This window comes from Papaver somniferum, chromosome 9, assembly GCF_003573695.1.
Source record: "Papaver somniferum cultivar HN1 chromosome 9, ASM357369v1, whole genome shotgun sequence".
In the NCBI taxonomy this organism is placed as follows: Eukaryota; Viridiplantae; Streptophyta; class Magnoliopsida; order Ranunculales; family Papaveraceae; genus Papaver; species Papaver somniferum.
The window spans coordinates 4541933-4556087 of NC_039366.1; positions in this window are offsets into that span (position 1 = coordinate 4541933).

Sequence of the window (14155 nt, forward strand, 5' to 3'; positions counted from 1 at the left end):
GCTCTTGAACTCCCTGTTAGTCATAAAACCCTACAATACTAGGGAGTTGGTTGCTTTGGGGAGTTCGAAGGAGTTTTTAGTGTATTTTGGTCTCACAACAAATCTCTCAAAAGAGTAGAGATTTGGGAAGGAGTTTGGTGCGTAGAAAACCATAGGAGAAAGAAGAGGAAACGTTTTTTTCCAGGTATGTTTTTTTTCTTCTTTGATCTCCATGATTGTTTATAATAGTTTGATTTGTGTACTATTTTGATTTTTTTTCATATCTTTGATCTCCATGATTGTTTATTTTGATTGTGTGTATAGTTTTTTTTTTGTGGGTACTCTCTCTCTGTCAAAACCCTAATTTGTGGTTCAAAAGATCTTGGTAAGAAATTGCATGATTTGATTATAATGATATCTTTAAATTCAACCGTTGGAATATGATGAAATTTGAGTATGTCGTAGTTTACCTTGTAATAGAAGTACATTAAAATTTTCACGCGGATCAGGTCACGTTTGCTACTGCAAAGCTTGCACAATACATGACTATGGTCTGTTGAGTTTAAATCCCGAATAGGGGACTGATTCCTATTTATCTCATTCTCCGCTTATCGGACAAAGCTGAAATTTTAGTATGATGTTTGTATATATGAAGGTTACCTAATGTAGAAATTTCATGAAGTTCTGATCACTTTAGGTACACCAAAGTGTGAGAAATCCGGAACTGAATTCTGTATGCACGTATTGAAAGTAGTCGGGTTCTGAGTAATGTATCTTTTTAATGAACCGTTGGAATGCTATGATTTTTGAGTGTGTTGTGGAATATTGAGTTGTAAGTGTAACATAAAAATTTAAAGAGGATCAGATAAGTATTAGTACTGCAAAGATTGGACAATCTGAAACTGTGTCTCGGTGAAACAAAATTCCTTTACAGTTATCTTCATAATTTGTTATGTCATCATGCATTAATTGGCTTGCTACTTTGCATGGGTGTCATTGAGAATCACTATCACTTGTTAAATGACGATGAAATTTTGACACAACAAACTCAAGAACAACAACGTCAAGAAGCTAATGCATGGAGAAAGAGTATAGCGGATGATATGTGGGAAAATGTTCGTGAACAAAGGGAGTTAGAATTGTATGGAGACTGTTAAATTGAAGGGAAAAAAAATTATCTCGTAGCACAAAATAACATACTATTGATACAGAGATATGATCATTTTCATTTATTTTTTTCTTTTGATTAAAGATCAATGTTATTTGCAAATAAGGTTTATTGTTTCTTAAAAGAGAATGAGTTAGGAGTGAACTCTCTCAAACTCCCCCAAACTCCCTCTAATAAACTCTCTCAAACTCCCTACACTCCCTCAAACTCCCTGAACTCAAAAACACAAAACTCTTTCAAACTCCCTACACTCTCTCAAACTCTCTCAAAATCCCTGAGATTTAAAATACACTCAACTCCCCCGAAATCACTCGAGGACTAACCCGCTGTAAGTCTGTCGTGCAGCTGGATTTGCTTTTTGTCATAAAAAGACTGTTTCTGGAAGAATCATATATAAAGAATGCCAAGGGAAGTCTTACCTATAAATCCCAATCAGACTTAAAAAACTCATTTTCCACTAGTGTCTTTTGTCCTGAAGATCTGTGTATACAATAAATCTATAGGAAAAAGTGCATTGGTGAAGACTAATATAAGGTTTCTCTCTCGTCCGGCCATCTCGCTACACATGCTCCTCCAACGTGTGGTTAAACTGCGAAGCTTTCATTGATCCTCCTGCGTAAGCTGAACACTTTTTCAATACCCGGTCTTAGCATATTATTGCTGATGTATTGTCCCAAGAAGATGTTTCGTAAGTGATGAAATGATCGAATGGTTCCTACTGTCCATCCTTCAAACCATTGCAAGGCTTCCCTGTCAGGATCGCAGGGAAATATTTACATAACACCGATCATTTTCTTCCCACTGTAGTAAAGACCGTCTATATGCCCTTACATGTTGTAATGCACATGTGCTTCCATCAAAGATATTATTAAATACAGGTAGGTTGCATTTAAGTGGTATTACCGCGAGTTGTATCTTCCTTGCAAACGGTGTTTTTCCCGCTTCCTCTATTGCTTCATCCAGTTGTTTCCTACCACCATCTCTTCGCGCCGTCATCATTTCTCTCATCTCTGCTGATTCTCTGAGTATGTCTCCGCTCATTATTTGGTCTGCATCTTGTTGCATTGAAATTTTCAACCTTGCCCGTCTTACTCTGTTAACATGCCTCTTTTGACGCACAACCTCTTGTATCTCTCTCTCTTCAGCCTCCTCTCTCCTTCTCTTTCGTCTTTCTCTTTCGTCTCTTGCATACATCTGTGCGGTATTATGTCTTTCAGCTTCTTCTTCGCGGTCATATTGATTTCTCAACATTTCTCTACCTTGCAATATAATTCTTCCTTGTTCTTCATTTTCTTCACTATCATAATCATGATGTGTGCGGTGACGTTCGCGTGCTTGTTCACATCTATTGCCTCTTTGACCTTCTTGAATACGATAATGTTGGCGTTGTTGTACGTATCAGTCATCAGCTCGTTGTTGCTCTATGCGTTCTTCATCACGTTGATCCTGTAAATTTTCATCTAGCTGAAAGTTTTCAGCAATGTTGTCTAGAGGTTGTTCCCTTCTGGCATCTCTTCGCCTAGATTGGCTACGTCTTGACGAGCTCCTGCTTGTCCTTGACCTTGAGCTTGCACGTGTGGTGCTTCTTGATCTCCGCTCTTGTAATCTTATATTCTCTTCTCTCAACTCATAATTCTGACACATCAAAATCGCACGGTCTTCATCTTCTCTCCTTCTTTCTGCAACCAACCTTTGTCGGAGTTCCTCGATTGTCATGTTTTCTTCATTCCCTTATTTTAATCCTGGAGCTCCAGTTCTTTCGTCTTCCTCTTATGTTGAATCTGTATTTGCGGTATGAACATTCACTCTATCGTAGTCAATGGTATTGGTATCCATTGGTTCTTGTTGGATCTGAGTTTGGACTTCATTTCCTCTATTGTTTCTTTCTCCCATCCTTGAGAATTCAACGATTTCGCTTCTTCTTCTTCTTCTTCTTCTTCCAGCGATCCTTCTACTCCTCCTGATTGTTATTTCTTTTTCCGTTGCAGTTGTTTGTCTCACCATCTTGTTAGTCTATAACAATTCTTTCGCCTTTCGAAGATAAAAATTACTTTTTAATGAACTGGAAAATGGATCGATGAAGATTGTTTTTCTGAGATTGAAACTTTTGGTGGAATTTCTTTAGATCTAAACTTCTGAAACTCTCAAAGATTTCTAATGAAAAGGTGATAAACTATGAAGATTTCTAATATATCACAACCACACCCTAGATAAAATGTATAGAACAATCTATGTAATCTCGATAAGAATCATAAGAACATTCATTAAAATCTTTAAATTGGATACAAAGAGATAAAGTAACCCTAACTTGCTCTCCAAATAATCTTTCTCTCTCCTAAAATCTTGTCTAATCTCTCAAAAAGATCTCTCTCAATAAAAGTCCGCTCGGCTCCTTATATAGGAATTTTCATAGTGGATGACAGCTAATAAAACCTTTATTTTCGGATCTGGCGTGCGTCATTAACGCACACTTACATTGACTCTTCTCGCACATACTCTTAATATCGCATAACTCTTCACACTTTACTCTTGATTAAGTTGACGTCATCTGATGCGTCATCCCGGATATGCTATGTGCGGTCGCCTTCGCTCAGTCTTGATGGTCATTACTTCGCATATCTAATAGGGGTGCGGTATTTTACTCCTACACAGATTGTAAGCCGCAGTAGAGAAATTGAATTGAATTGATCACCACACACAATGTATTGCTCAATCAAGCCACTAAAAGGTGCAGATTGTAAGCCGCAGTAGAGATATTGATCACCCACACAATGTATTGCTCAATCAAGCCACTAGGAAATAGGAACGATATCTGTACTGTTTGGTTGTCCTGAAATGGGCCTTGATCGTCCATATCTCCTGAACTGGACACAGCAGCAAACCAAACAACGTTAACGGAATTAAACAAGGCTTCTCCACTAATCTGGATGCCACTACACTTTCATTTTCATTAGAGAGAAAACCAACAACCATGTCATAACATGTAATGCTTAGTAGTAAATAATTTTGTGTACTCCCAGCTTTAGAAGCTACATATATTACTCCCCTGGGCATCGTTTGCCCGTTGTAAAACTTCAAATGTAAAGCCTTACTTGATAGGATAGTATACGGTATACCATAGCTGGCAAGGCCAAGGTATTATTGCTAGTGTATGTCCGTCTCTTCCAAACTTGCATTACAGAAAACATTTCCTCCAAACTTTCATATTTCCTTCTCTAACGTATATATAGCAACATTAACAAACTTTAGTTGCCGAGCTAAAATCTTCTTGGCATTATCGAGGGAGCTTTCAAAGGGGAAGGAGCAGACTGCATTAAATGGAACATAGATAAGTCCGGAAAGTTCTCGGGTGAAGTCATGCGATACAGCTATTCAATAAGATAATGAAGGTATCTCTCTAAATCTAAGTGTTTGGTCTCGTTCTTGGCCTCATAAAATTGGGTTTTCTTGTGGTTAGTTTATTATAAGAGGCTTGTCACTATGGATAAGCTTTACAAACGTGGAAAACTTTTGGTAAATGGTCGTCTTCTTTGTCGAATTCTCATCTCCTTTTTCATTCGAATTTTGCGTTGCAAGTGTGGGATTTCTTTCTAGGAACTACTAATAGTTATTGGGTGAAGCCGAATTGCATAGATTAAGAGTTGGAAATGCAAGTTAGTGCATCCAATTGGAAAAAAGTTGTGGCCTTTATTTCCGCTGCCATTTGTTGGTCCATATGGATTGCTCGAAATGCTTTAATTTTTTATCATATATAACACAATGCTGGCAGAGGATATCATTCGGCAAGTTCAGACCCTTGTATTTAACTGGGCTCGTCCAGATGAGGCTTTAAATGGTTTTAATCTTGATAACATTATCGACAATTGGGGTATGTATTTCATAATTTAGTTTTCTAGTTATTTTTTTTTTGCTTCCGGGTTCGGGCTGCTAGAGGCTTGTCTCTTGTTTGGGTTGTTTTTGTTGTGGCTCTTGAGCTTGTCTTGCTTACCTCTGGTAGACGCATTGATATATTGTTACTCTTTACCAAAAAAAAAAAAAAAGTTGCCGAGCTAAACTGGGGATGATTTAACTCCACCCAATGGCCCAACCAAATTGTTCTATTTCACTCCAGTAGCAGCTGCCAGCTAGCTTTGGCTGTACCTGTAAAGCCTTTGACCGAATACAAAAAAAAGTATAATTTTCATAGCTCGACTGCTTAAGTCGTTTCTTCATAATCGTTCACTCGATTCTTATCTCGAATAGTGTTCTTCCATAAAAGATCTAAAACAACAATCTCCAATAATACTTCTATGGATGGATGTAACGCGATGAAATGTCCTTGTGCTGAGACCCACATGCATTTTCCAAGTCAAGATCGCACTAAAAACACAGTCAATGAAGGAATCAATCACAAATAATTAAACAAGTTGGAGTTTATAGTTGCAGGAAATCCTACGACCACATCCCATGTGAATTTAGACAAGATTCTATCTAATCATAATAGAAATCTTTTATTATCTATTAAGTTCTATAATTGGTTACAAGATAATACAATGACTTTACTTGCTCTCCAAATAAATTTTTTCTCTCCTAGTTTCTTGTCTAACACATATTAAAGATCTCTCTCTAAATACACAGATTCATTCCCCTTATATAGGGTATTACATAGTGGATGACAACTAATAGATCCCCTATTTTCGGAATCATTATGCGTTACAATCGTTCATGTACATTCACTCAACGTCGCACACTTTACACCTTCGCATAAATCATCACACTTTACTTGTGACTATGCTGACATCACTACGTACGTCATCCTAATTTTAACATGTGCGATGGTCTTCGCTTAAGGTAGATGACCTTTATTTCGCATACATAATGAATGTGCGATATTTCACTCCTACATATTGCCTCTTCTCATTTCGTTCTCTTTATAAACTGAGCGATATGAAGAATCTCCATCTAATAATATCGCACGTGCTCAACTTTTCATATTCTGATCTGGCGACACATTTACAGAATTTGAGCCTTCCTTACCTACGCGTGTCTTTTTATCCACTCGTTATCTGACACGTTTTTATAACCGTCTATTCCTATCCATTCATTCTTCGCATTAATGAGATAAAATCTCGAAAAACGAGAGTAAATTTTCTTTATATATCTTCTTTCTTCTTTTTACCTTCCTCTTTCTTTTCCCCTGCTTCTGCACTTTAACTGTAATTTTCGTCCGTGATCTAATTAAGATACATTTTTTTTACTGTGATTTCATTCACCTATATGTCCCTCATTCCCATTCTTATAATGGCTCCAGCTGGTAAAAAGATGGAAACTGAAATCACCAGGTTGAAAAGAGAGTTTGCTACAAGAGGCTTTTCACTTTCTCTTCCTTCCCATTCTGATTATTCATCAAAACTCAATCTTGAATTAATAAACTCTGAACAGTGGTCTAATCAAAAGATCATCATTTCATTAGGACAACTTTTGAATAATCTTCCCATCCCGTTGTATAATCCAGAAATTCCCTTATTCTATGAAATTCTATCCGATGATCGATTCGCAAGAGGTATATTTCAATTAAGTGGAGATGCTATTAGAATAGCTTTGGAATACTCTCGTCGCGCAGCAGGATTAGGAACCTCTTATTCTTATGAAGTGCGAAATGTATCGTACCGTGATAAAGCCATCAACCCTTCAGAGTATACTGTTGATAATTTTTTCAAAAATTACTATGTTGCGATAATGAAGAATGAATCAACAAAAAGGGCCATTCGTTTAAGAAGGAAAGATGGTATCACTGAAGATCAGAAAATTATGCGAGATGTTGATTGGAATGATAAGTCTAATAGTACTGCTCGCAGATCTAATGATTCATGCTGGCTTAATTGCCCTGTCATTTTAGTTGGTCCTTATATATCTGGAAGAGCTGCTGATGGTTCTGATCTTCCCCTTCCTGCGAATCTTTCTACTTATCAACCCTGGAAGTTTGTCTTATCTGATACTGAGAATAAGAAGATGGTATGAATTCTTCGCATATTTTTCCTAATTTCACATAACCTTGTTTTCTCTATTTATTACTTTCCTACTACTCTGATTTCAGGCTGCTAAGAAGGCCAAAACGTCGCACAATGCATCATCTTCGCAGAATAATGAAGTAGGAAACATTCCATTATTTCTTAACTTAAACAATATTGTTGCCTCTGTTTCTTATCTTTATTATTCGCGTAAGTTGAAGCTTCGGGTTCTAAGGATGCTGGGAAAACCAAGAAACTTGCATCCATATCTGGATCCAAAACTTCTTCATCTGATATTTCCAAGAAGCGTAAAGAATTCTACCCTTCCTCAAGATCTAAATCCAGTGACGATGATATTCTTTCTTCTGAAGATCCATCAATCTCTTCTTCAATGAAAGAATTATCCAACCTTTTTTCTGATCCTATGTCGGCTCTTAATGATGATAATCTACGACGCACATTTGGTATGGTCTCGCAAGTCTGCGATGCTCCTATTTTGGATGATCCATCTCTTCGCGGAGCTTCTTCTGCTGTAAACGCAAGTTTCCAATATGCGATTGGCTCTTTGGTAATATCTGTGCGTTCATATTTTCTCTTATATTCTTTCTAATCTTTATTTCCAACACATAACATCTTTCCTGTACTTTTACAGGTATCTCGTTTATCATATGCGGTTTCTTCGGATTATCAAAGGAAACTTCTCAGCTTGGGAAAAGAAAATACCAAACTTAAGGCTGAAAATTCTACCAACGTTGAATTACTTCACAAAGCTCGAGAAAGAAATGATGAAATTATTGGTATGTAATCTTTGATTTTTTCATTCTCCTTGTTTTTCGTGATAATTAGCATTCCTCATTTATTTATATTCGCAAATATTTATAACCTTTCCGATGCGGCATCTAACTTTTCTGACGAGGAAACCCTTTTAGAACATCTTAATTCTTCTTTAAACAATTATCCAACCAAAGGATTTGAGAACCTCATCCTAGAAGAATTAAGGTTGAAGTATACTGCTCTTAGAATGGATCATAGACCCTTACTAACTACACTTAATAACTTCAAACGCCGTCTTCATGAAAATAAGGAGACAATTCAACTTTTGGAAGAAAAGAAGAATAAACTCATTACTGAAAAAGATGAGGTCGCTCTCAAGGGTGCGAAAAGCATTAGAAAAATTCCAAGAAACTATCCTTAAAGTTCAAAATGAACGTGATTTAGCTTTGAGCGAAAAGAATGCACTCATTGAGGAAAGAAATTTAATCCTTTATCGACTACTCATAGAAAGTGAAGCTGAGTTTAGTTGGGTTGCTAGAGTTATGAATGATGCTAGGGAAAATTTAGCCGTAAATGTAAGCCTTCAATCTGAACATTCCGCGCTGGTTAAAGACATTATTTCCAATCACGAAGGTTACTTTCCTTTTCTTTCATATTTGTCCCTTCTTGAAGATGACATCTCTCTCAAGCCTACCCATTTTGTTTATATTTCGCAGATAAAGAAAAGAATTATCTGGAGAATATTGAAGAGTTAAAGACACAACTTGCTGCTAAAAAAAAGATACGTCTTGAAGAAACCGAGAAGTTATCAATGGAGTTATCTGCTCGCAACTCCAAGTATCAACAGCTAAAGAAGAATTATATTCTCACAGTTTCAAATAATGGTAAGGATGCCATTCGAGCTCGTGATGCAGCAGTTAAGAAAGTCTGTGTTGATAATGGCATTCATCTCTCTAATGATAAGTTCATCTTAATGATAAGTTCCCTTTTACTCATATTCGCATTCGCAAACATCAAAGTTAATCTTTTTCGCACATGCATCAGACTACCAAATGGGAAAAATAACATTCTTTTTATATTTGCATTCCCATTTTTGCCTCTGCTAGTTGTCACAGATTGATAGGCTGATGATCATAATGTCGCTTGCTACTTCAATCACATTTTGTATCGTGCGAAACACTTCAAAACTAATTTATTTCTATCAATTCCTGCAAAACAAAGTTAACTTATAACGTATTTTTCTCATGAGGTCTTATTTTGCCTTCCTAATTAAAGGTATTATCTTGCCTAAAATTTTATTTGTTCTTGTGCGACAAAATCGCAGGAAGTCTTTATACTGTATTATATCAACCCATTGATCTCGCCTTATCTTTTTCTTGTATTATTTCCTCTTCAGGTTTATCTTTTGCGTAAATATGACAAGCCTTAATATTCCCTTGAGTAAAAAGCCTCATGACATTTACGTCTTTTGACACAATTCATCTCCCTAATGCAGGGATGGACCCAGGAAGGATAAATTTGTTTTTAAGGCCCGGGCTAGAAGCCTTGGTCGATAAGAATTTTTTTTTTTCTTTTGGCTTGTGGACTGGGAAGGCTACCCGGGCTAAAGCCCCCTTTAGCCCAGCTATAGGTCCGTCAGTGCCCTAATGGAGAGTGCCGTCCATATATTCTCCCTGGTTGTCCCTTCAAGAAAGCATACCTCCACCGGATTAAGGTTGGCTCCTCCCATCCGGTAATGCAACAACCAGTTGATTTCGTTATGGTTACAAGACCGCACCCTAAGTGGGGTTTCTTCGGACGGAGTGCATCATAGTCAGGACTTGTCAAGAGTGGCAAGGTATGCTCCAGACGCCCCGAGCACTCTTGACTCAACCGTGTACTGATAGACGCATTTATGTGTCTATTTTGTTCTCAATATTCTGTATTGTTAGACTCGATTAAGTACTTATTGTGTTATTTTGTGTTTTTGTAGATGTTTTTGGAGAAATAAGCCTTTGCGGCGAAATAAGCTCGAAAAGTAGTGTTTTACACCCCAGGATGATGTACCGGAGGCACCTCAGAAATGCACCGGAAGCGTCCCAGAAATGTACCGGAGGAACCCAGAAAAATTACTATTTCCACCCCAAAATTACTATTTCCACCCCATTTGCTAAAGGGACACCCGTACATGATTAGGGGGAGGACACTTTTCTTCTCATAATTCAAATTTTGGAAAAAGGCGGGAAAATATTTCTTCTCACTGGCAGTTGGGTCGATCGATTTTTGGAGGGGTTAGAGTTCGATTAAACCTCTAATTTTCAATGGGTATTTGTGATATGGATAGAGGAAGACATTTTGAGTGTTAGGATCGATCAAATTTGGCCAGAATTAGCTGGATAATTCACGGAATGCAAAACAGGGAAACACGGGTTGGACACGGGATTGGAGAAGATTTGAGCGTGTTCTGCTCATGCATGAGGGCTCTAGCAACATTGTGGGTCGTGTGTAAACATTTCTAGAGTGACCAGGATGGAAATCTACGCGTGAGAAGCTAACTCAGGGAAGAAAATATTCCCAAAATATTTTTTCATCAAACCGAGTTAAGAGAGAATTATCTCGAGTTATAGCGAGACTTCTTGATCCTGTGGAGTATATATAGAGTGATGAGGACTCATAGAAGAGGTGTCGAGAGTCTGGGGGGCTGAGGAGAGTCAGAGAAGAAGAAATGCGAGTTTTCCCAAACTCGGTTTCTGCTGCTGCTGCTGCTGATGAACATGAAGAACACGAAGAACGGACCTGCAACAGCAGTCGTTTTTCTACAGTAATAACGACTCACAGCTGTGGGTCGTACATCAGGCAGTCTTATTTGCCACAGCGTTTGCGACACAGCTGCAGCAGTCTTATTTTGTCACTGAGGGTCGTAGTTCTCTGGTTTTATTGTATTTCTCATATTCTCATCACTTGTAAACCATTTTTGAGCATCAATGAAATTCTTTGAGAGGTTTTCCAACATGATGAGCGGCTAATTCCCTCGTAACCAAGGCAATGGAGGAAGCTATTCACGCAACATAAATGGGTAACTATTTCATTTAATTATATAATTCACCTAATCGCTGCTTTTGCAGAGTTTTAAATTATTTGAATGATTGTCTTAATTATTTGTTATTCAGTTTGATAGGTTATGCTTGGTTTAATCTCTTGATAATCTATGCTTAAGGTTACAAATAATGTTTGAGAATCTGTATGATTGATAGTGAATTAAAGATAAAAAAGGACTTAAGAATTGAATAGAGTTTTGAAATATTTATCATTAAATTTTGCATAATAGTGGAATCTAGTGTCTTGGTTACCTCTCGCACCCATTGTTAATATTTTTGTATATAATTTTATTAAATCTAAAATTCCATTTCCTTCACAAGTCTGAAACGAATCCTATTTACTACAACCCCATCAAAAATCTTTAATCATGTACCTCGGCGCCCTGATCGAGTTTCTGCACTCCGTAGGAGAGACTTTATTACCTTAGTCTTCCAATCTAAGGCAATTATCTTAGACTGAAAATTTAAGGCACCTCTCTTGGATGGGCTTTTTCGTTTTTTCTCACCCCAAATCTCCATAACTCAAGTTCCAGGGTCGATGTAGCTTTTCCTTAAGTTATGCTTATCAAGTTTTCCCAAATGTGACGTGCGATAGGTCTTACTTTTTGCCTCTTGCATTTATGCGAACTAGGGTGCACGCCACAGTTGGATACCTCTCTTCTTTGGTTATATACTTTGTTGCCTTATACTAAGGTCTTATTTTAAGGTCTTATATTTGCCTTTTCTTATGAAAATAGAAATTTTTCATCCATTCTTATTTGTGAGTTATATAACTCTAGTACACAGAATTCTTACTGATTTCTCATACATGAAGAAAGATGTTCATATTACTCTTCTGCTTCTGTCATCTTTTGTATTTCTTTAAGTTCATTGATGCTTTTCAGAACATTATATCGCATGATATCTTCAATTTCCCCTGTGCGAGTATCATCGCACATGATACTTTTCTTCTGAGAACACAACTTCTGCTTTTGTACTCGCTCTCCTTCTTTAGAAGTAATCTTCCTGACTCGCTTGGTGTTATTATTCGCAGAAGATTCTGCTTCAATATCCTTCTTGTCTACCTTCCCATATTTAGACACTACATCCACCATTAATCTTTCACCCCTTTGGCTATCCTTAGCATGCTGCTTCCAATTTCTTCGTTTTTATTCTCGCTCTTCGCACTTATCAATATCGATTTCCTGACAATTTCTACCTTCATTTGTATCTCCTCTTATTATGCATAGACCTTGAGGTAAAGCAAATTTTATGCATTGGTGAAATGTCGAAGCCACACCCAAGATACTATGCAATCATGGTCTCCCAATCAGAGCATTATATGGTGATTCAACATCAACAACACAAAATACGATTTCTGTTGGTAGACTTCGCAGTGGAATTCTCATTTTGACCTCTCCTTTTGGCTTGTTCACAGCACCATTGAATCCATAAATGTTGTAAGTTGAAGGAATTAACTCTTCATCCTTTCCTCCCATAGTCTTGTATGTATGATAAAAGAGAATATCAACAGAACTCTTAGGATCTATGAGTTTTCTTTTTATAGCCCAAGTCTTCGCTTCATCTTCTTCTTCATCATCATCATCTATTTTTGCTTTTGGATTAATTCCCAACTTTACCACTAATGGACATTCATGTAATTCTCCTCCTCCTGGTGTTTCTTCCGCACTGAACGAAATGGACTATTTTTGCCAATCCTTTAATGGAGATATCTTCGCAAGGTTAAGAATTTCTCTTCCATCATTATCTCTCGCATATACACGGCTTAAGATGTTGTCATGAAAATCTTCTATATTTTTGAAAGAGTGTATAATCGAATTGCAATATAGGTTCTTTGCCTTCGCACCTACTTCAATTACAAATGTATTCTTTCCTTTTTCTTCACCATATGTATTTCCTCTTGGTGATAGTGGCGGTAAATTCGGTGGCTGCTGTACTAAGAAATGGTTCAATTTTCCTTGCTCAATCATTATTAGTATGATTTTCCTCACATTTCTGCAACTATTTGTTGTGTGACCATGAAAGCTATGATATACACAGAATTCTTTGCTCCTTATGCTCGATGGTGGTTCATCTCCTACATTATGTGGTTCAGGAATTTCTTCCATTAGTATAACAGCTTCCCAGACTTTGTCTACTGTAGTATTCAACTTTGGCAAGCTTATCTGTTCCCAGATCACCTTTCCATTCCCTTGTCTTCTATTATTATATGGTTTTTGACCTCCATAACCTTCCATGGGGTTATCCATTCTTTGAATCTTGTTATTTCTCCCTCTAGCTTGGGATTGCGCTTCTTTATATTCTCTTTCAAACTCTTCCTGGTCTGCACTACCCATGGCTACCAGTTTTTGTTCCATCTCTGTATTCTTCTTTCCTTGATTTCCCTGCGATGTAATCGCAACAACATTTGTCATCCTTGGGAGTAAACTTGCATTCCCAGTGTTCGCATTAGGCATTGAAACTGGATAAGATTCCATGTCTCTCTGCTTCTCCTCAAGGGAAATATACTCTTCTTGAAATTCACGCAACTTCGACATTGTGATGGAGTCTTTTATCCTGAAAATTTGTGTATATATCTGTAGGAAAAAGAGCATTGACAAAGGCTAGTATAAGAAATCGTTCATCTACTCGTCTTGCCATTTCACTACACATGGTTCTCCAACGTGTTGTTAGATGACGCAAACTTTCATTGACCCTTCTGCGAAGTCCAAAGGCCGTCTCAATTCTTGGTCTTGACATATTATTACTGATATGTTGTCCTAAGAAGACGTTCTGTAGATGACGAAATGATCCAATTGTTCCTACTGGTAATCCCTCAAACCACTGCAAGGATTCTCCAGTCAAGCTCGCAGGAAAATATTTACAGAGCGCCGCATCATTTTCTTCCCACTGCAATAAAGATCGGCTATAGGCTTTTATATGTTGTACTGCACATGTACTACCATCAAATATACTAGTAAATACAGGTAAATTACATTTTGGTGGTATTATTGCAATTTGAATTTGCCTCGCAAAAGGTGTTTTTCCATCTTCCTCTACTGCTTCCTCTAACTTCCTTCTTCCACCATTTTTTCTCATACTCATCATTTCTCTCAATTCAACCATTTCTCTGAGAATTTCTTCACTCATAGTTTGGTCTAAATCTTGTTGCATAGGTATCTTTAATC